We start from the raw sequence: 12,140 nt of genomic DNA, 5'->3' as shown, positions 1-12,140 counted from the left end.
AGCACTAGCCCCAGACCCAACCCTAGCCCCAGCCCTAGCCGCAGCCCCAGTCCTAGCCCCAGTCCCAGCCACAGCCCCAGCCCTAGCTGCAGCCCTAGCCCTAGCCCCAGTCCCAGTCCCAGCCACAGCCCCAGCACTAGCCCCAGCCCCAGCCCTAGCTGCAGCCCTAGCCCTAGCCCCAGTCCCAGCCACAGCCCCAGCACTGGCCCCAGACCCAGCCCTAGCCCCAGTCCCAGCCCCAACCCCAGTCCCAGCCCCAGCCCCAGCCCCAGCTCCAGCCACAGCCCCAGCCCTAGCCGTAGCCCTAGCCCCAGTCCCAGCCCCAGCCATAGCCGTAGCCCTAGCGCCAGCCCCAGCACTAGCCCCAGACCCATCTCTAGCCCCAGCCCCAGCTCCAGCTCCAGCCCCAACCCTAGCCCCAGCCCTAGCTGCAGCCCCAGCCCTAGCCCCAGTCCCAGCCCCAGTCCTAGCCACAGCCCTAGACCCAGGCCCAGCACTAGTCCCAGTCCCTGCCCCAGTCCCAGCACTAGCCCCAGACCCAGCCCCTGCACTAGCCCCAGACCCAGCCCCAGCACTAGCCCCAGACCCAGCCCTAGCCCCAGCCCCAACCCTAGACCCAGCCCTAGCCGCAGCCCTAGCCACAGCCCCAGTCCTAGCCCCAGTCCCAGCCCCACACCTAGCCGCAGCCCTAGCCCTAGCCCCAGTCCCAGCCCCAGCCCCAGCACTAGCCCCAGACCCAGGCCTAGCCCCATGACCAGGCCCAGCCCCAGCCCTAGCCCCAGTCCCAGCCCCAGCCCTAGAACTAGCGCCAGACAAAACCCTAGCCCCATCTCCAGCCACAGCCCCAGCCATAGCCGTAGCCCTAGCCCCAGTCCCAGCCCCAGCCCTAGCACTAGCCCCAGACCAATCCCTAGCCACAGCCCTAGCCTTAGCCCTAGCCCCAGTCCCAGCCCCAGCCCTAGCCACAGCCCTAGACCCAGGCCCAGCACTAGCCCCAGACCCAGCCCTAGCCCCAGTCCCAGCCCCAGCCCTAGCCACAGCCCTAGCCCCAGTCCCAGCCCCAGCCCTAGCAATAGCCCCAGACCAAGCCCTAGCCCCTGCTCCAGCCACAGCTCCAGCCCTAGCCACAGCCCTAGCCGTAGCCCTAGCCACAGACCCAGCCCCAGCACTAGACCCAGACCCATCTCTAGCCCCAGCCCCAGCCCCAGCCCCAAACCTAGCCCCAGCCGTAGCTGCAGCCCTAGCCCTAGCCCCAGTCCCAGCCCTAGCCGCAGCACTAGCCCTAGCACCAGTCCCAGCCCCAGCTCCAGCAGTAGCCCCAGCCCCAGCCCTAGCCCCAGCCCCAGCCGCAGACCCATCCCCAGTCCCAGCCCCAGCCCTAGCCCCAGTCCCAGCCCCAGCCCTAGAACTAGCCCCAAACCAAGCCCTAGCCCCAGCTCCAGCCCCAGCCCTAGCCGCAGCCCTAGCCGTAGCCCTAGCCCCAGTCCCAGCCTCAGCCCCAGCACTAGCCCCAGACCCATCTCTAGCCCCATCCCCAGCTTCAGCCCCAACCCTAGCCCCAGCCGTAGCTGCAGCCCTAGCCCTAGCCCCATTCCCTGCCCCAGCCACAGCCCCAGCACTAGCCCCAGACCCATCTCTAGCCCCAGCCCCAGCCCCAACCCTAGCCCCAGCCCCAGGCGCAACCCTAGCCCCAACCCTAGCCCCAGCCGTAGCCATAGCCCTAGCCCCAGTCCCAGCCCCAGCCCCAGTCCCAGCCCTAGCCGCAGCCCTAACCCTAGCCCCAGTCCCAGCCCCAGCCCCAGGCCTAGCTGCAGCCCTAGCCCTAGCCCTAGCCCCAGTCCTAGCCCTAGCCCCAGTCCCAGCACCAGGCGCAGCCCCAGCACTAGCCCCAGACCCAGCCCTAACCCCAGTCCTAGACCCAGCCCCAGCCCCAGGCCTAACTGCAGCCCTAGCCCTAGCCCCAGTCCCAGCCCCATCCCCAAGCCCAGGCCTGACAGTAGCCCTAGACCCAGCCCTAGCCCCAGTCCTAGACCCAGCCCCAGCCCCAGCTGATCCCTAGCCCTAACCCCAGCCCTAGCCCCAGCCCCAGCCCGAGCCCCAGCCCCAGCCCGAGCCCAAGCCCCAGCCACAGCCCTAGCCCCAGCCCCAGTCCCAGCCCTAGTCCCAGCCTCAACCCTAGCCCCATCCCCAGCCTCAGCCCCATCCGCAGCCCTAGCCCCAGCCCCAGTACAAGCCCCAGCCCCAGCACTAGCCCCAGACCCAACCCTAGCCCCAGTCCCAGCCCCAGCCCTAGCCCCAGTCCCAGCCCCAGCCCTAGTCCCAGCTCCAGCCACAGCCCCAGCCCTAGCCGCAGACCTAGCCATAGCCCTAGCCCCAGTCCCAGCCCCAGCCCCAGCACTAGCCCCAGACCCATCTCTAGCCCCAGCCCCAGCTCCAGCCCCAACCCTAGCCCCAGCTGTAGCTGCAGCCCTAGCCCTAGCCCCAGTCCCTGCCCCAGTCCCAGCACTAGTCCCAGTCCCTGCCCCAGTCCCAGCACTAGCCCCAGACCCAGCCCCAGCACTAGCCCCAGACCCAGCCCTAGCCCCAGCCCCAACCCTAGACCCAGCCCTAGCCGCAGCCCTAGCCACAGCCCCAGTCCTAGCCCCAGTCCCAGCCCCACCCCTAGCTGCAGCCCTAGCCCTAGCCCCAGTCACAGCCCCAGCCCCAGCACTAGCCCCAGACCCAGGCCTAGCCCCAGGACCAGGCCCAGCCCCAGCCCCAGCCCCAGTCCCAGCCCCAGCCCCAGCCCTAGAACTAGCGCCAGACAAAACCCTAGCCCCAGCTCCAGCCCCAGCCCCAGCCATAGCCATAGCCCTAGCCCCAGTCCCAGCCCCATCCATAGCCGTAGCCCTAGCCCCAGCCCGAGCACTAGCCCCAGCCCAAGCACTAGCCCCAGACCCAACCCTAGCCCCAGCCCTAGCCGCAGCCCCAGTCCTAGCCCCAGTCCCAGCCACAGCCCCAGCCCTAGCTGCAGCCCTAGCCCTAGCCCCAGTCCCAGTCCCAGCCACAGCCCCAGCACTAGCCCTAGCCCCAGCCCTAGCTGCAGCCCTAGCCCTAGCCCCAGTCCCAGCCACAGCCCCAGCACTGGCCCCAGACCCAGCCCTAGCCCCAGTCCCAGCCCCAGCCCCAGTCCCAGCCCCAGCCCCAGCCCCAGCTCCAGCCACAGCCCCAGCCATAGCCGTAGCCCTAGCCCCAGTCCCAGCCCCAGCCATAGCCGTAGCCCTAGCCCCAGCCCTAGCTGCAGCCCCAGCCCTAGCCCCAGTCCCAGCCCCAGTCCTAGCCACAGCCCTAGACCCAGGCCCAGCACTAGTCCCAGTCCCTGCCCCAGTCCCAGCACTAGCCCCAGACCCAGCCCCAGCACTAGCCCCAGACCCAGCCCTAGCCCCAGCCCCAACCCTAGACCCAGCCCTAGCCGCAGCCCTAGCCACAGCCCCAGTCCTAGCCCCAGTCCCAGCCCCACACCTAGCCGCAGCCCTAGCCCTAGCCCCAGTCCCAGCCCCAGCCCCAGCACTAGCCCCAGACCCAGGCCTAGCCCCATGACCAGGCCCAGCCCCAGCCCTAGCCCCAGTCCCAGCCCCAGCCCTAGAACTAGCGCCAGACAAAACCCTAGCCCCATCTCCAGCCACAGCCCCAGCCATAGCCGTAGCCCTAGCCCCAGTCCCAGCCCCAGCCCTAGCACTAGCCCCAGACCAATCCCTAGCCACAGCCCTAGCCATAGCCCTAGCCCCAGTCCCAGCCCCAGCCCTAGCCACAGCCCTAGACCCAGGCCCAGCACTAGCCCCAGACCCAGCCCTAGCCCCAGTCCCAGCCCCAGCCCTAGCCACAGCCCTAGCCCCAGTCCCAGCCCCAGCCCTAGCACTAGCCCCAGACCAAGCCCTAGCCCCTGCTCCAGCCACAGCTCCAGCCCTAGCCACAGCCCTAGCCGTAGCCCTAGCCACAGACCCAGCCCCAGCACTAGACCCAGACCCATCTCTAGCCCCAGCCCCAGCCCCAAACCTAGCCCCAGCCGTAGCTGCAGCCCTAGCCCTAGCCCCAGTCCCAGCCCTAGCCGCAGCACTAGCCCTAGCACCAGTCCCAGCCCCAGCTCCAGCAGTAGCCCCAGCCCCAGCCCTAGCCCCAGCCCCAGCCCCAGCCGCAGACCCATCCCCAGTCCCAGCCCCAGCCCTAGCCCCAGTCCCAGCCCCAGCCCTAGAACTAGCCCCAAACCAAGCCCTAGCCCCAGCTCCAGCCCCAGCCCTAGCCGCAGCCCTAGCCGTAGCCCTAGCCCCAGTCCCAGCCTCAGCCCCAGCACTAGCCCCAGACCCATCTCTAGCCCCATCCCCAGCTTCAGCCCCAACCCTAGCCCCAGCCGTAGCTGCAGCCCTAGCCCTAGCCCCATTCCCTGCCCCAGCCACAGCCCCAGCACTAGCCCCAGACCCATCTCTAGCCCCAGCCCCAGCCCCAACCCTAGCCCCAGCCCCAGGCGCAACCCTAGCCCCAACCCTAGCCCCAGCCGTAGCCATAGCCCTAGCCCCAGTCCCAGCCCCAGCCCCAGCCCCAGTCCCAGCCCTAGCCGCAGCCCTAACCCTAGCCCCAGTCCCAGCCCCAGCCCCAGGCCTAGCTGCAGCCCTAGCCCTAGCCCTAGCCCCAGTCCTAGCCCTAGCCCCAGTCCCAGCACCAGGCGCAGCCCCAGCACTAGCCCCAGACCCAGCCCTAACCCCAGTCCTAGACCCAGCCCCAGCCCCAGGCCTAACTGCAGCCCTAGCCCTAGCCCCAGTCCCAGCCCCATCCCCAAGCCCAGGCCTGACAGTAGCCCTAGACCCAGCCCTAGCCCCAGTCCTAGACCCAGCCCCAGCCCCAGCTGATCCCTAGCCCTAACCCCAGCCCTAGCCCCAGCCCCAGCCCGAGCCCCAGCCCCAGCCCGAGCCCAAGCCCCAGCCACAGCCCTAGCCCCAGCCCCAGTCCCAGCCCTAGTCCCAGCCTCAACCCTAGCCCCATCCCCAGCCTCAGCCCCATCCGCAGCCCTAGCCCCAGCCCCAGTACAAGCCCCAGCCCCAGCACTAGCCCCAGACCCAACCCTAGCCCCAGTCCCAGCCCCAGCCCTAGCCCCAGTCCCAGCCCCAGCCCCAGCCCTAGTCCCAGCTCCAGCCACAGCCCCAGCCCTAGCCGCAGACCTAGCCATAGCCCTAGCCCCAGTCCCAGCCCCAGCCCCAGCACTAGCCCCAGACCCATCTCTAGCCCCAGCCCCAGCTCCAGCCCCAACCCTAGCCCCAGCTGTAGCTGCAGCCCTAGCCCTAGCCCCAGTCCCTGCCCCAGTCCCAGCACTAGTCCCAGTCCCTGCCCCAGTCCCAGCACTAGCCCCAGACCCAGCCCCAGCACTAGCCCCAGACCCAGCCCTAGCCCCAGCCCCAACCCTAGACCCAGCCCTAGCCGCAGCCCTAGCCACAGCCCCAGTCCTAGCCCCAGTCCCAGCCCCACCCCTAGCTGCAGCCCTAGCCCTAGCCCCAGTCACAGCCCCAGCCCCAGCACTAGCCCCAGACCCAGGCCTAGCCCCAGGACCAGGCCCAGCCCCAGCCCCAGCCCCAGTCCCAGCCCCAGCCCCAGCCCTAGAACTAGCGCCAGACAAAACCCTAGCCCCAGCTCCAGCCCCAGCCCCAGCCATAGCCATAGCCCTAGCCCCAGTCCCAGCCCCATCCATAGCCGTAGCCCTAGCCCCAGCCCGAGCACTAGCCCCAGCCCAAGCACTAGCCCCAGACCCAACCCTAGCCCCAGCCCTAGCCGCAGCCCCAGTCCTAGCCCCAGTCCCAGCCACAGCCCCAGCCCTAGCTGCAGCCCTAGCCCTAGCCCCAGTCCCAGTCCCAGCCACAGCCCCAGCACTAGCCCTAGCCCCAGCCCTAGCTGCAGCCCTAGCCCTAGCCCCAGTCCCAGCCACAGCCCCAGCACTGGCCCCAGACCCAGCCCTAGCCCCAGTCCCAGCCCCAGCCCCAGTCCCAGCCCCAGCCCCAGCCCCAGCTCCAGCCACAGCCCCAGCCATAGCCGTAGCCCTAGCCCCAGTCCCAGCCCCAGCCATAGCCGTAGCCCTAGCCCCAGCCCCAGCACTAGCCCCAGACCCATCTCTAGCCCCAGCCCCAGCTCCAGCTCCAGCCCCAACCCTAGCCCCAGCCGTAGCTGCAGCCGCAGCCCCAGCCCCAGCACTAGCCCCAGACCCAGCCCTAACCCCAGCCCTAGCCCCAGCCCTAACTGCAGCCCTAGCCCTAGCCCCAGTCCCAGCCCTAGCTGCAGCCTTAGCCTTAGCCCCAGTCCCAGCCCCAGCCCTAGCTGCAGCCCTAGCCCTAGCCCCAGTCCCAGCCCCAGCCCTAGCACTAGCCCCAGACCAATCCCTAGCCCCAGCTCCAGGCACAGCCCCAGCCCTAGCCACAGCCCTAGCCGTAGCCCTAGCCGCAGTCCCAGCCCCAGCCCCAGCTCCAGCACCTTCACTAGCCACAGACGCAGCCCTAGCGCCAGCCCCAGCCCTAGCCCCAGCCCCAACCCTAGCACCATCCCTAGCTGCAGCCCTAGCCGCAGCCGCAGTCCTAGCCCCAGTCCCAGCCCTAGCCCTAGCTGCAGCCCTAGCCATAGCCCCAGTCCCAGCCCCAGTCCCAGCACTAGCCCCAGACCCAGCACTAGCCCCAGTCCCAGCCCCAGCCCCAGCCCCAGCCCCAGTCCCAGCCCCAGCCCCAGCCCTAAAACTAGCCCCAGACAAAACCCTAGCCCCAGCTCCAGCCACAGCCCCAGCCCTAGCCGTAGCCCTAGCCCCAGTCCCAGCCCCAGCCATAGCCGTAGCCCTAGCGCCAACCCCAGCACTAGACCCAGACCCATCTCTAGCCCCAGCCCCAGCTCCAGCTCCAGCCCCAACCCTAGCCCCAGCCGTAGCTGCAGCCACAGCCCCAGCCCCAGTCCCAGCCCCAGTCCTAGCCACAGCCCTAGACCCAGGCCCAGCACTAGTCCCAGTCCCTGCCCCAGTCCCAGCACTAGCCCCAGTCCCAGCCCCAGCCCCAGCCCCAACCCCAGCCCCAGCCCCAGCCCCAGTCCCAGCCACAGCCCCAGCCCTAAAACTAGCCCCAGACAAAACCCTAGCCCCAGCTCCAGCCACAGCCCCAGCCCTAGCCGTAGCCCTAGCCCCAGTCCCAGCCCCAGCCATAGCCGTAGCCCTAGCGCCAGCCCCAGCACTAGCCCCAGACCCATCTCTAGCCCCAGCCCCAGCTCCAGCTCCAGCCCCAACCCTAGCCCCAGCCCTAGCTGCAGCCCCAGCCCTAGCCCCAGTCCCAGCCCCAGTCCTAGCCACAGCCCTAGACCCAGGCCCAGCACTAGTCCCAGTCCCTGCCCCAGTCCCAGCACTAGCCCCAGACCCAGCCCCAGCACTAGCCCCAGACCCAGCCCCAGCACTAGCCCCAGACCCAGCCCTAGCCCCAGCCCCAACCCTAGACCCAGCCCTAGCCACAGCCCTAGCCACAGCCCCAGTCCTAGCCCCAGTCCCAGCCCCACACCTAGCCGCAGCCCTAGCCCTAGCCCCAGTCCCAGCCCCAGCCCCAGCACTAGCCCCAGACCCAGGCCTAGCCCCATGACCAGGCCCAGCCCCAGCCCTAGCCCCAGTCCCAGCCCCAGCCCTAGAACTAGCGCCAGACAAAACCCTAGCCCCATCTCCAGCCACAGCCCCAGCCATAGCCGTAGCCCTAGCCCCAGTCCCAGCCCCAGCCCTAGCACTAGCCCCAGACCAATCCCTAGCCACAGCCCTAGCCTTAGCCCTAGCCCCAGTCCCAGCCCCAGCCCTAGCCACAGCCCTAGACCCAGGCCCAGCACTAGCCCCAGACCCAGCCCTAGCCCCAGTCCCAGCCCCAGCCCTAGCCACAGCCCTAGCCCCAGTCCCAGCCCCAGCCCTAGCACTAGCCCCAGACCAAGCCCTAGCCCCTGCTCCAGCCACAGCTCCAGCCCTAGCCACAGCCCTAGCCGTAGCCCTAGCCACAGACCCAGCCCCAGCACTAGACCCAGACCCATCTCTAGCCCCAGCCCCAGCCCCAAACCTAGCCCCAGCCGTAGCTGCAGCCCTAGCCCTAGCCCCAGTCCCAGCCCTAGCCGCAGCACTAGCCCTAGCACCAGTCCCAGCCCCAGCTCCAGCAGTAGCCCCAGCCCCAGCCCTAGCCCCAGCCCCAGCCGCAGACCCATCCCCAGTCCCAGCCCCAGCCCTAGCCCCAGTCCCAGCCCCAGCCCTAGAACTAGCCCCAAACCAAGCCCTAGCCCCAGCTCCAGCCCCAGCCCTAGCCGCAGCCCTAGCCGTAGCCCTAGCCCCAGTCCCAGCCTCAGCCCCAGCACTAGCCCCAGACCCATCTCTAGCCCCATCCCCAGCTTCAGCCCCAACCCTAGCCCCAGCCGTAGCTGCAGCCCTAGCCCTAGCCCCATTCCCTGCCCCAGCCACAGCCCCAGCACTAGCCCCAGACCCATCTCTAGCCCCAGCCCCAGCCCCAACCCTAGCCCCAGCCCCAGGCGCAACCCTAGCCCCAACCCTAGCCCCAGCCGTAGCCATAGCCCTAGCCCCAGTCCCAGCCCCAGCCCCAGTCCCAGCCCTAGCCGCAGCCCTAACCCTAGCCCCAGTCCCAGCCCCAGCCCCAGGCCTAGCTGCAGCCCTAGCCCTAGCCCTAGCCCCAGTCCTAGCCCTAGCCCCAGTCCCAGCACCAGGCACAGCCCCAGCACTAGCCCCAGACCCAGCCCTAACCCCAGTCCTAGACCCAGCCCCAGCCCCAGCCCTAACTGCAGCCCTAGCCCTAGCCCCAGTCCCAGCCCTAGCTGCAGCCCTAGCCTTAGCCCCAGTCCCAGCCCCAGCCCTAGCTGCAGCCCTAGCCCTAGCCCCAGTCCCAGCCCCAGCCCTAGCACTAGCCCCAGACCAATCCCTAGCCCCAGCTCCAGGCACAGCCCCAGCCCTAGCCACAGCCCTAGCCGTAGCCCTAGCCGCAGTCCCAGCCCCAGCCCCAGCTCCAGCACCTTCACTAGCCACAGACGCAGCCCTAGCGCCAGCCCCAGCCCTAGCCCCAGCCCCAACCCTAGCACCATCCCTAGCTGCAGCCCTAGCCGCAGCCGCAGTCCTAGCCCCAGTCCCAGCCCTAGCCCTAGCTGCAGCCCTAGCCATAGCCCCAGTCCCAGCCCCAGTCCCAGCACTAGCCCCAGACCCAGCACTAGCCCCAGTCCCAGCCCCAGCCCCAGCCCCAGCCCCAGTCCCAGCCCCAGCCCCAGCCCTAAAACTAGCCCCAGACAAAACCCTAGCCCCAGCTCCAGCCACAGCCCCAGCCCGAGCCGCAGCCCTAGCCGTAGCCCTAGCCCCAGTCCCAGCCTCAGCCCCAGCACTAGCCCCAGACCCATCTCTAGCCCCATCCCCAGCTTCAGCCCCAACCCTAGCCCCAGCCGTAGCTGCAGCCCTAGCCCTAGCCCCATTCCCTGCCCCAGCCACAGCCCCAGCACTAGCCCCAGACCCATCTCTAGCCCCAGCCCCAGCCCCAACCCTAGCCCCAGCCCCAGGCGCAACCCTAGCCCCAACCCTAGCCCCAGCCGTAGCCATAGCCCTAGCCCCAGTCCCAGCCCCAGCCCCAGTCCCAGCCCTAGCCGCAGCCCTAACCCTAGCCCCAGTCCCAGCCCCAGCCCCAGGCCTAGCTGCAGCCCTAGCCCTAGCCCTAGCCCCAGTCCTAGCCCTAGCCCCAGTCCCAGCACCAGGCGCAGCCCCAGCACTAGCCCCAGACCCAGCCCTAACCCCAGTCCTAGACCCAGCCCCAGCCCCAGGCCTAACTGCAGCCCTAGCCCTAGCCCCAGTCCCAGCCCCATCCCCAAGCCCAGGCCTGACAGTAGCCCTAGACCCAGCCCTAGCCCCAGTCCTAGACCCAGCCCCAGCCCCAGCTGATCCCTAGCCCTAACCCCAGCCCTAGCCCCAGCCCCAGCCCGAGCCCCAGCCCCAGCCCGAGCCCAAGCCCCAGCCACAGCACTAGCCCCAGCCCCAGTCCCAGCCCTAGTCCCAGCCTCAACCCAAGCCCCATCCCCAGCCTCAGCCCCATCCGCAGCCCTAGCCCCAGCCCCAGTACAAGCCCCAGCCCCAGCACTAGCCCCAGACCCAACCCTAGCCCCAGTCCCAGCCCCAGCCCTAGCCCCAGTCCCAGCCCCAGCCCCAGCCCTAGTCCCAGCTCCAGCCACAGCCCCAGCCCTAGCCGCAGACCTAGCCATAGCCCTAGCCCCAGTCCCAGCCCCAGCCCCAGCACTAGCCCCAGACCCATCTCTAGCCCCAGCCCCAGCTCCAGCCCTAACCCTAGCCCCAGCTGTAGCTGCAGCCCTAGCCCTAGCCCCAGTCCCTGCCCCAGTCCCAGCACTAGTCCCAGTCCCTGCCCCAGTCCCAGCACTAGCCCCAGACCCAGCCCCAGCCCTAGCCACAGCCCTAGACCCAGGCCCAGCACTAGCCCCAGTCCCAGCCCCAGCCCTAGCACTAGCCCCAGACCAAGCCCTAGCCCCTGCTCCAGCCACAGCTCCAGCCCTAGCCACAGCCCTAGCCGTAGCCCTAGCCACAGACCCAGCCCCAGCACTAGACCCAGACCCATCTCTAGCCCCAGCCCCAGCCCCAGCCCCAACCCTAGCCCCAGCCGTAGCTGCAGCCCTAGCCCTAGCCCCAGTCCCAGCCCTAGCCGCAGCCCTAGCCCTAGCACCAGTCCCAGCCCCAGCTCCAGCAGTAGCCCCAGCCCCAGCCCTAGCCCCAGCCCCAGCCCCAGCCGCAGACCCATCCCCAGTCCCAGCCCCAGCCCTAGCCCCAGTCCCAGCCCCAGCCCTAGAACTAGCCCCAAACCAAGCCCTAGCCCCAGCTCCAGCCCCAGCCCTAGCCGCAGCCCTAGCCGTAGCCCTAGCCCCAGTCCCAGCCTCAGCCCCAGCACTAGCCCCAGACCCATCTCTAGCCCCATCCCCAGCTTCAGCCCCAACCCTAGCCCCAGCCGTAGCTGCAGCCCTAGCCCTAGCCCCATTCCCTGCCCCAGCCACAGCCCCAGCACTAGCCCCAGACCCATCTCTAGCCCCAGCCCCAGCCCCAACCCTAGCCCCAGCCCCAGGCGCAACCCTAGCCCCAACCCTAGCCCCAGCCGTAGCCATAGCCCTAGCCCCAGTCCCAGCCCCAGCCCCAGTCCCAGCCCTAGCCGCAGCCCTAACCCTAGCCCCAGTCCCAGCCCCAGCCCCAGGCCTAGCTGCAGCCCTAGCCCTAGCCCTAGCCCCAGTCCTAGCCCTAGCCCCAGTCCCAGCACCAGGCGCAGCCCCAGCACTAGCCCCAGACCCAGCCCTAACCCCAGTCCTAGACCCAGCCCCAGCCCCAGGCCTAACTGCAGCCCTAGCCCTAGCCCCAGTCCCAGCCCCATCCCCAAGCCCAGGCCTGACAGTAGCCCTAGACCCAGCCCTAGCCCCAGTCCTAGACCCAGCCCCAGCCCCAGCTGATCCCTAGCCCTAACCCCAGCCCTAGCCCCAGCCCCAGCCCGAGCCCCAGCCCCAGCCCGAGCCCAAGCCCCAGCCACAGCCCTAGCCCCAGCCCCAGTCCCAGCCCTAGTCCCAGCCTCAACCCTAGCCCCATCCCCAGCCTCAGCCCCATCCGCAGCCCTAGCCCCAGCCCCAGTACAAGCCCCAGCCCCAGCACTAGCCCCAGACCCAACCCTAGCCCCAGTCCCAGCCCCAGCCCTAGCCCCAGTCCCAGCCCCAGCCCTAGTCCCAGCTCCAGCCACAGCCCCAGCCCTAGCCGCAGACCTAGCCATAGCCCTAGCCCCAGTCCCAGCCCCAGCCCCAGCCCCAACCCCAGCCCCAGCCCCAGCCCCAGTCCCAGCCACAGCCCCAGCCCTAAAACTAGCCCCAGACAAAACCCTAGCCCCAGCTCCAGCCACAGCCCCAGCCCTAGCCGTAGCCCTAGCCCCAGTCCCAGCCCCAGCCATAGCCGTAGCCCTAGCGCCAGCCCCAGCACTAGACCCAGACCCATCTCTAGCCCCAGCCCCAGCTCCAGCTCCAGCCCCAACCCTAGCCCCAGCCGTAGCTGCAGCCGCAGCCCCAGCCCCAGTCCCAGCCCCAGTCCTAGCCACAGCCCTAGACCC

The sequence above is a fragment of the Mesoplodon densirostris genome, chromosome 10, assembly GCF_025265405.1.
Source record: "Mesoplodon densirostris isolate mMesDen1 chromosome 10, mMesDen1 primary haplotype, whole genome shotgun sequence".
NCBI lineage: Eukaryota > Metazoa > Chordata > Mammalia > Artiodactyla > Ziphiidae > Mesoplodon > Mesoplodon densirostris.
Note: the sequence above shows the minus strand (reverse complement) of the source record.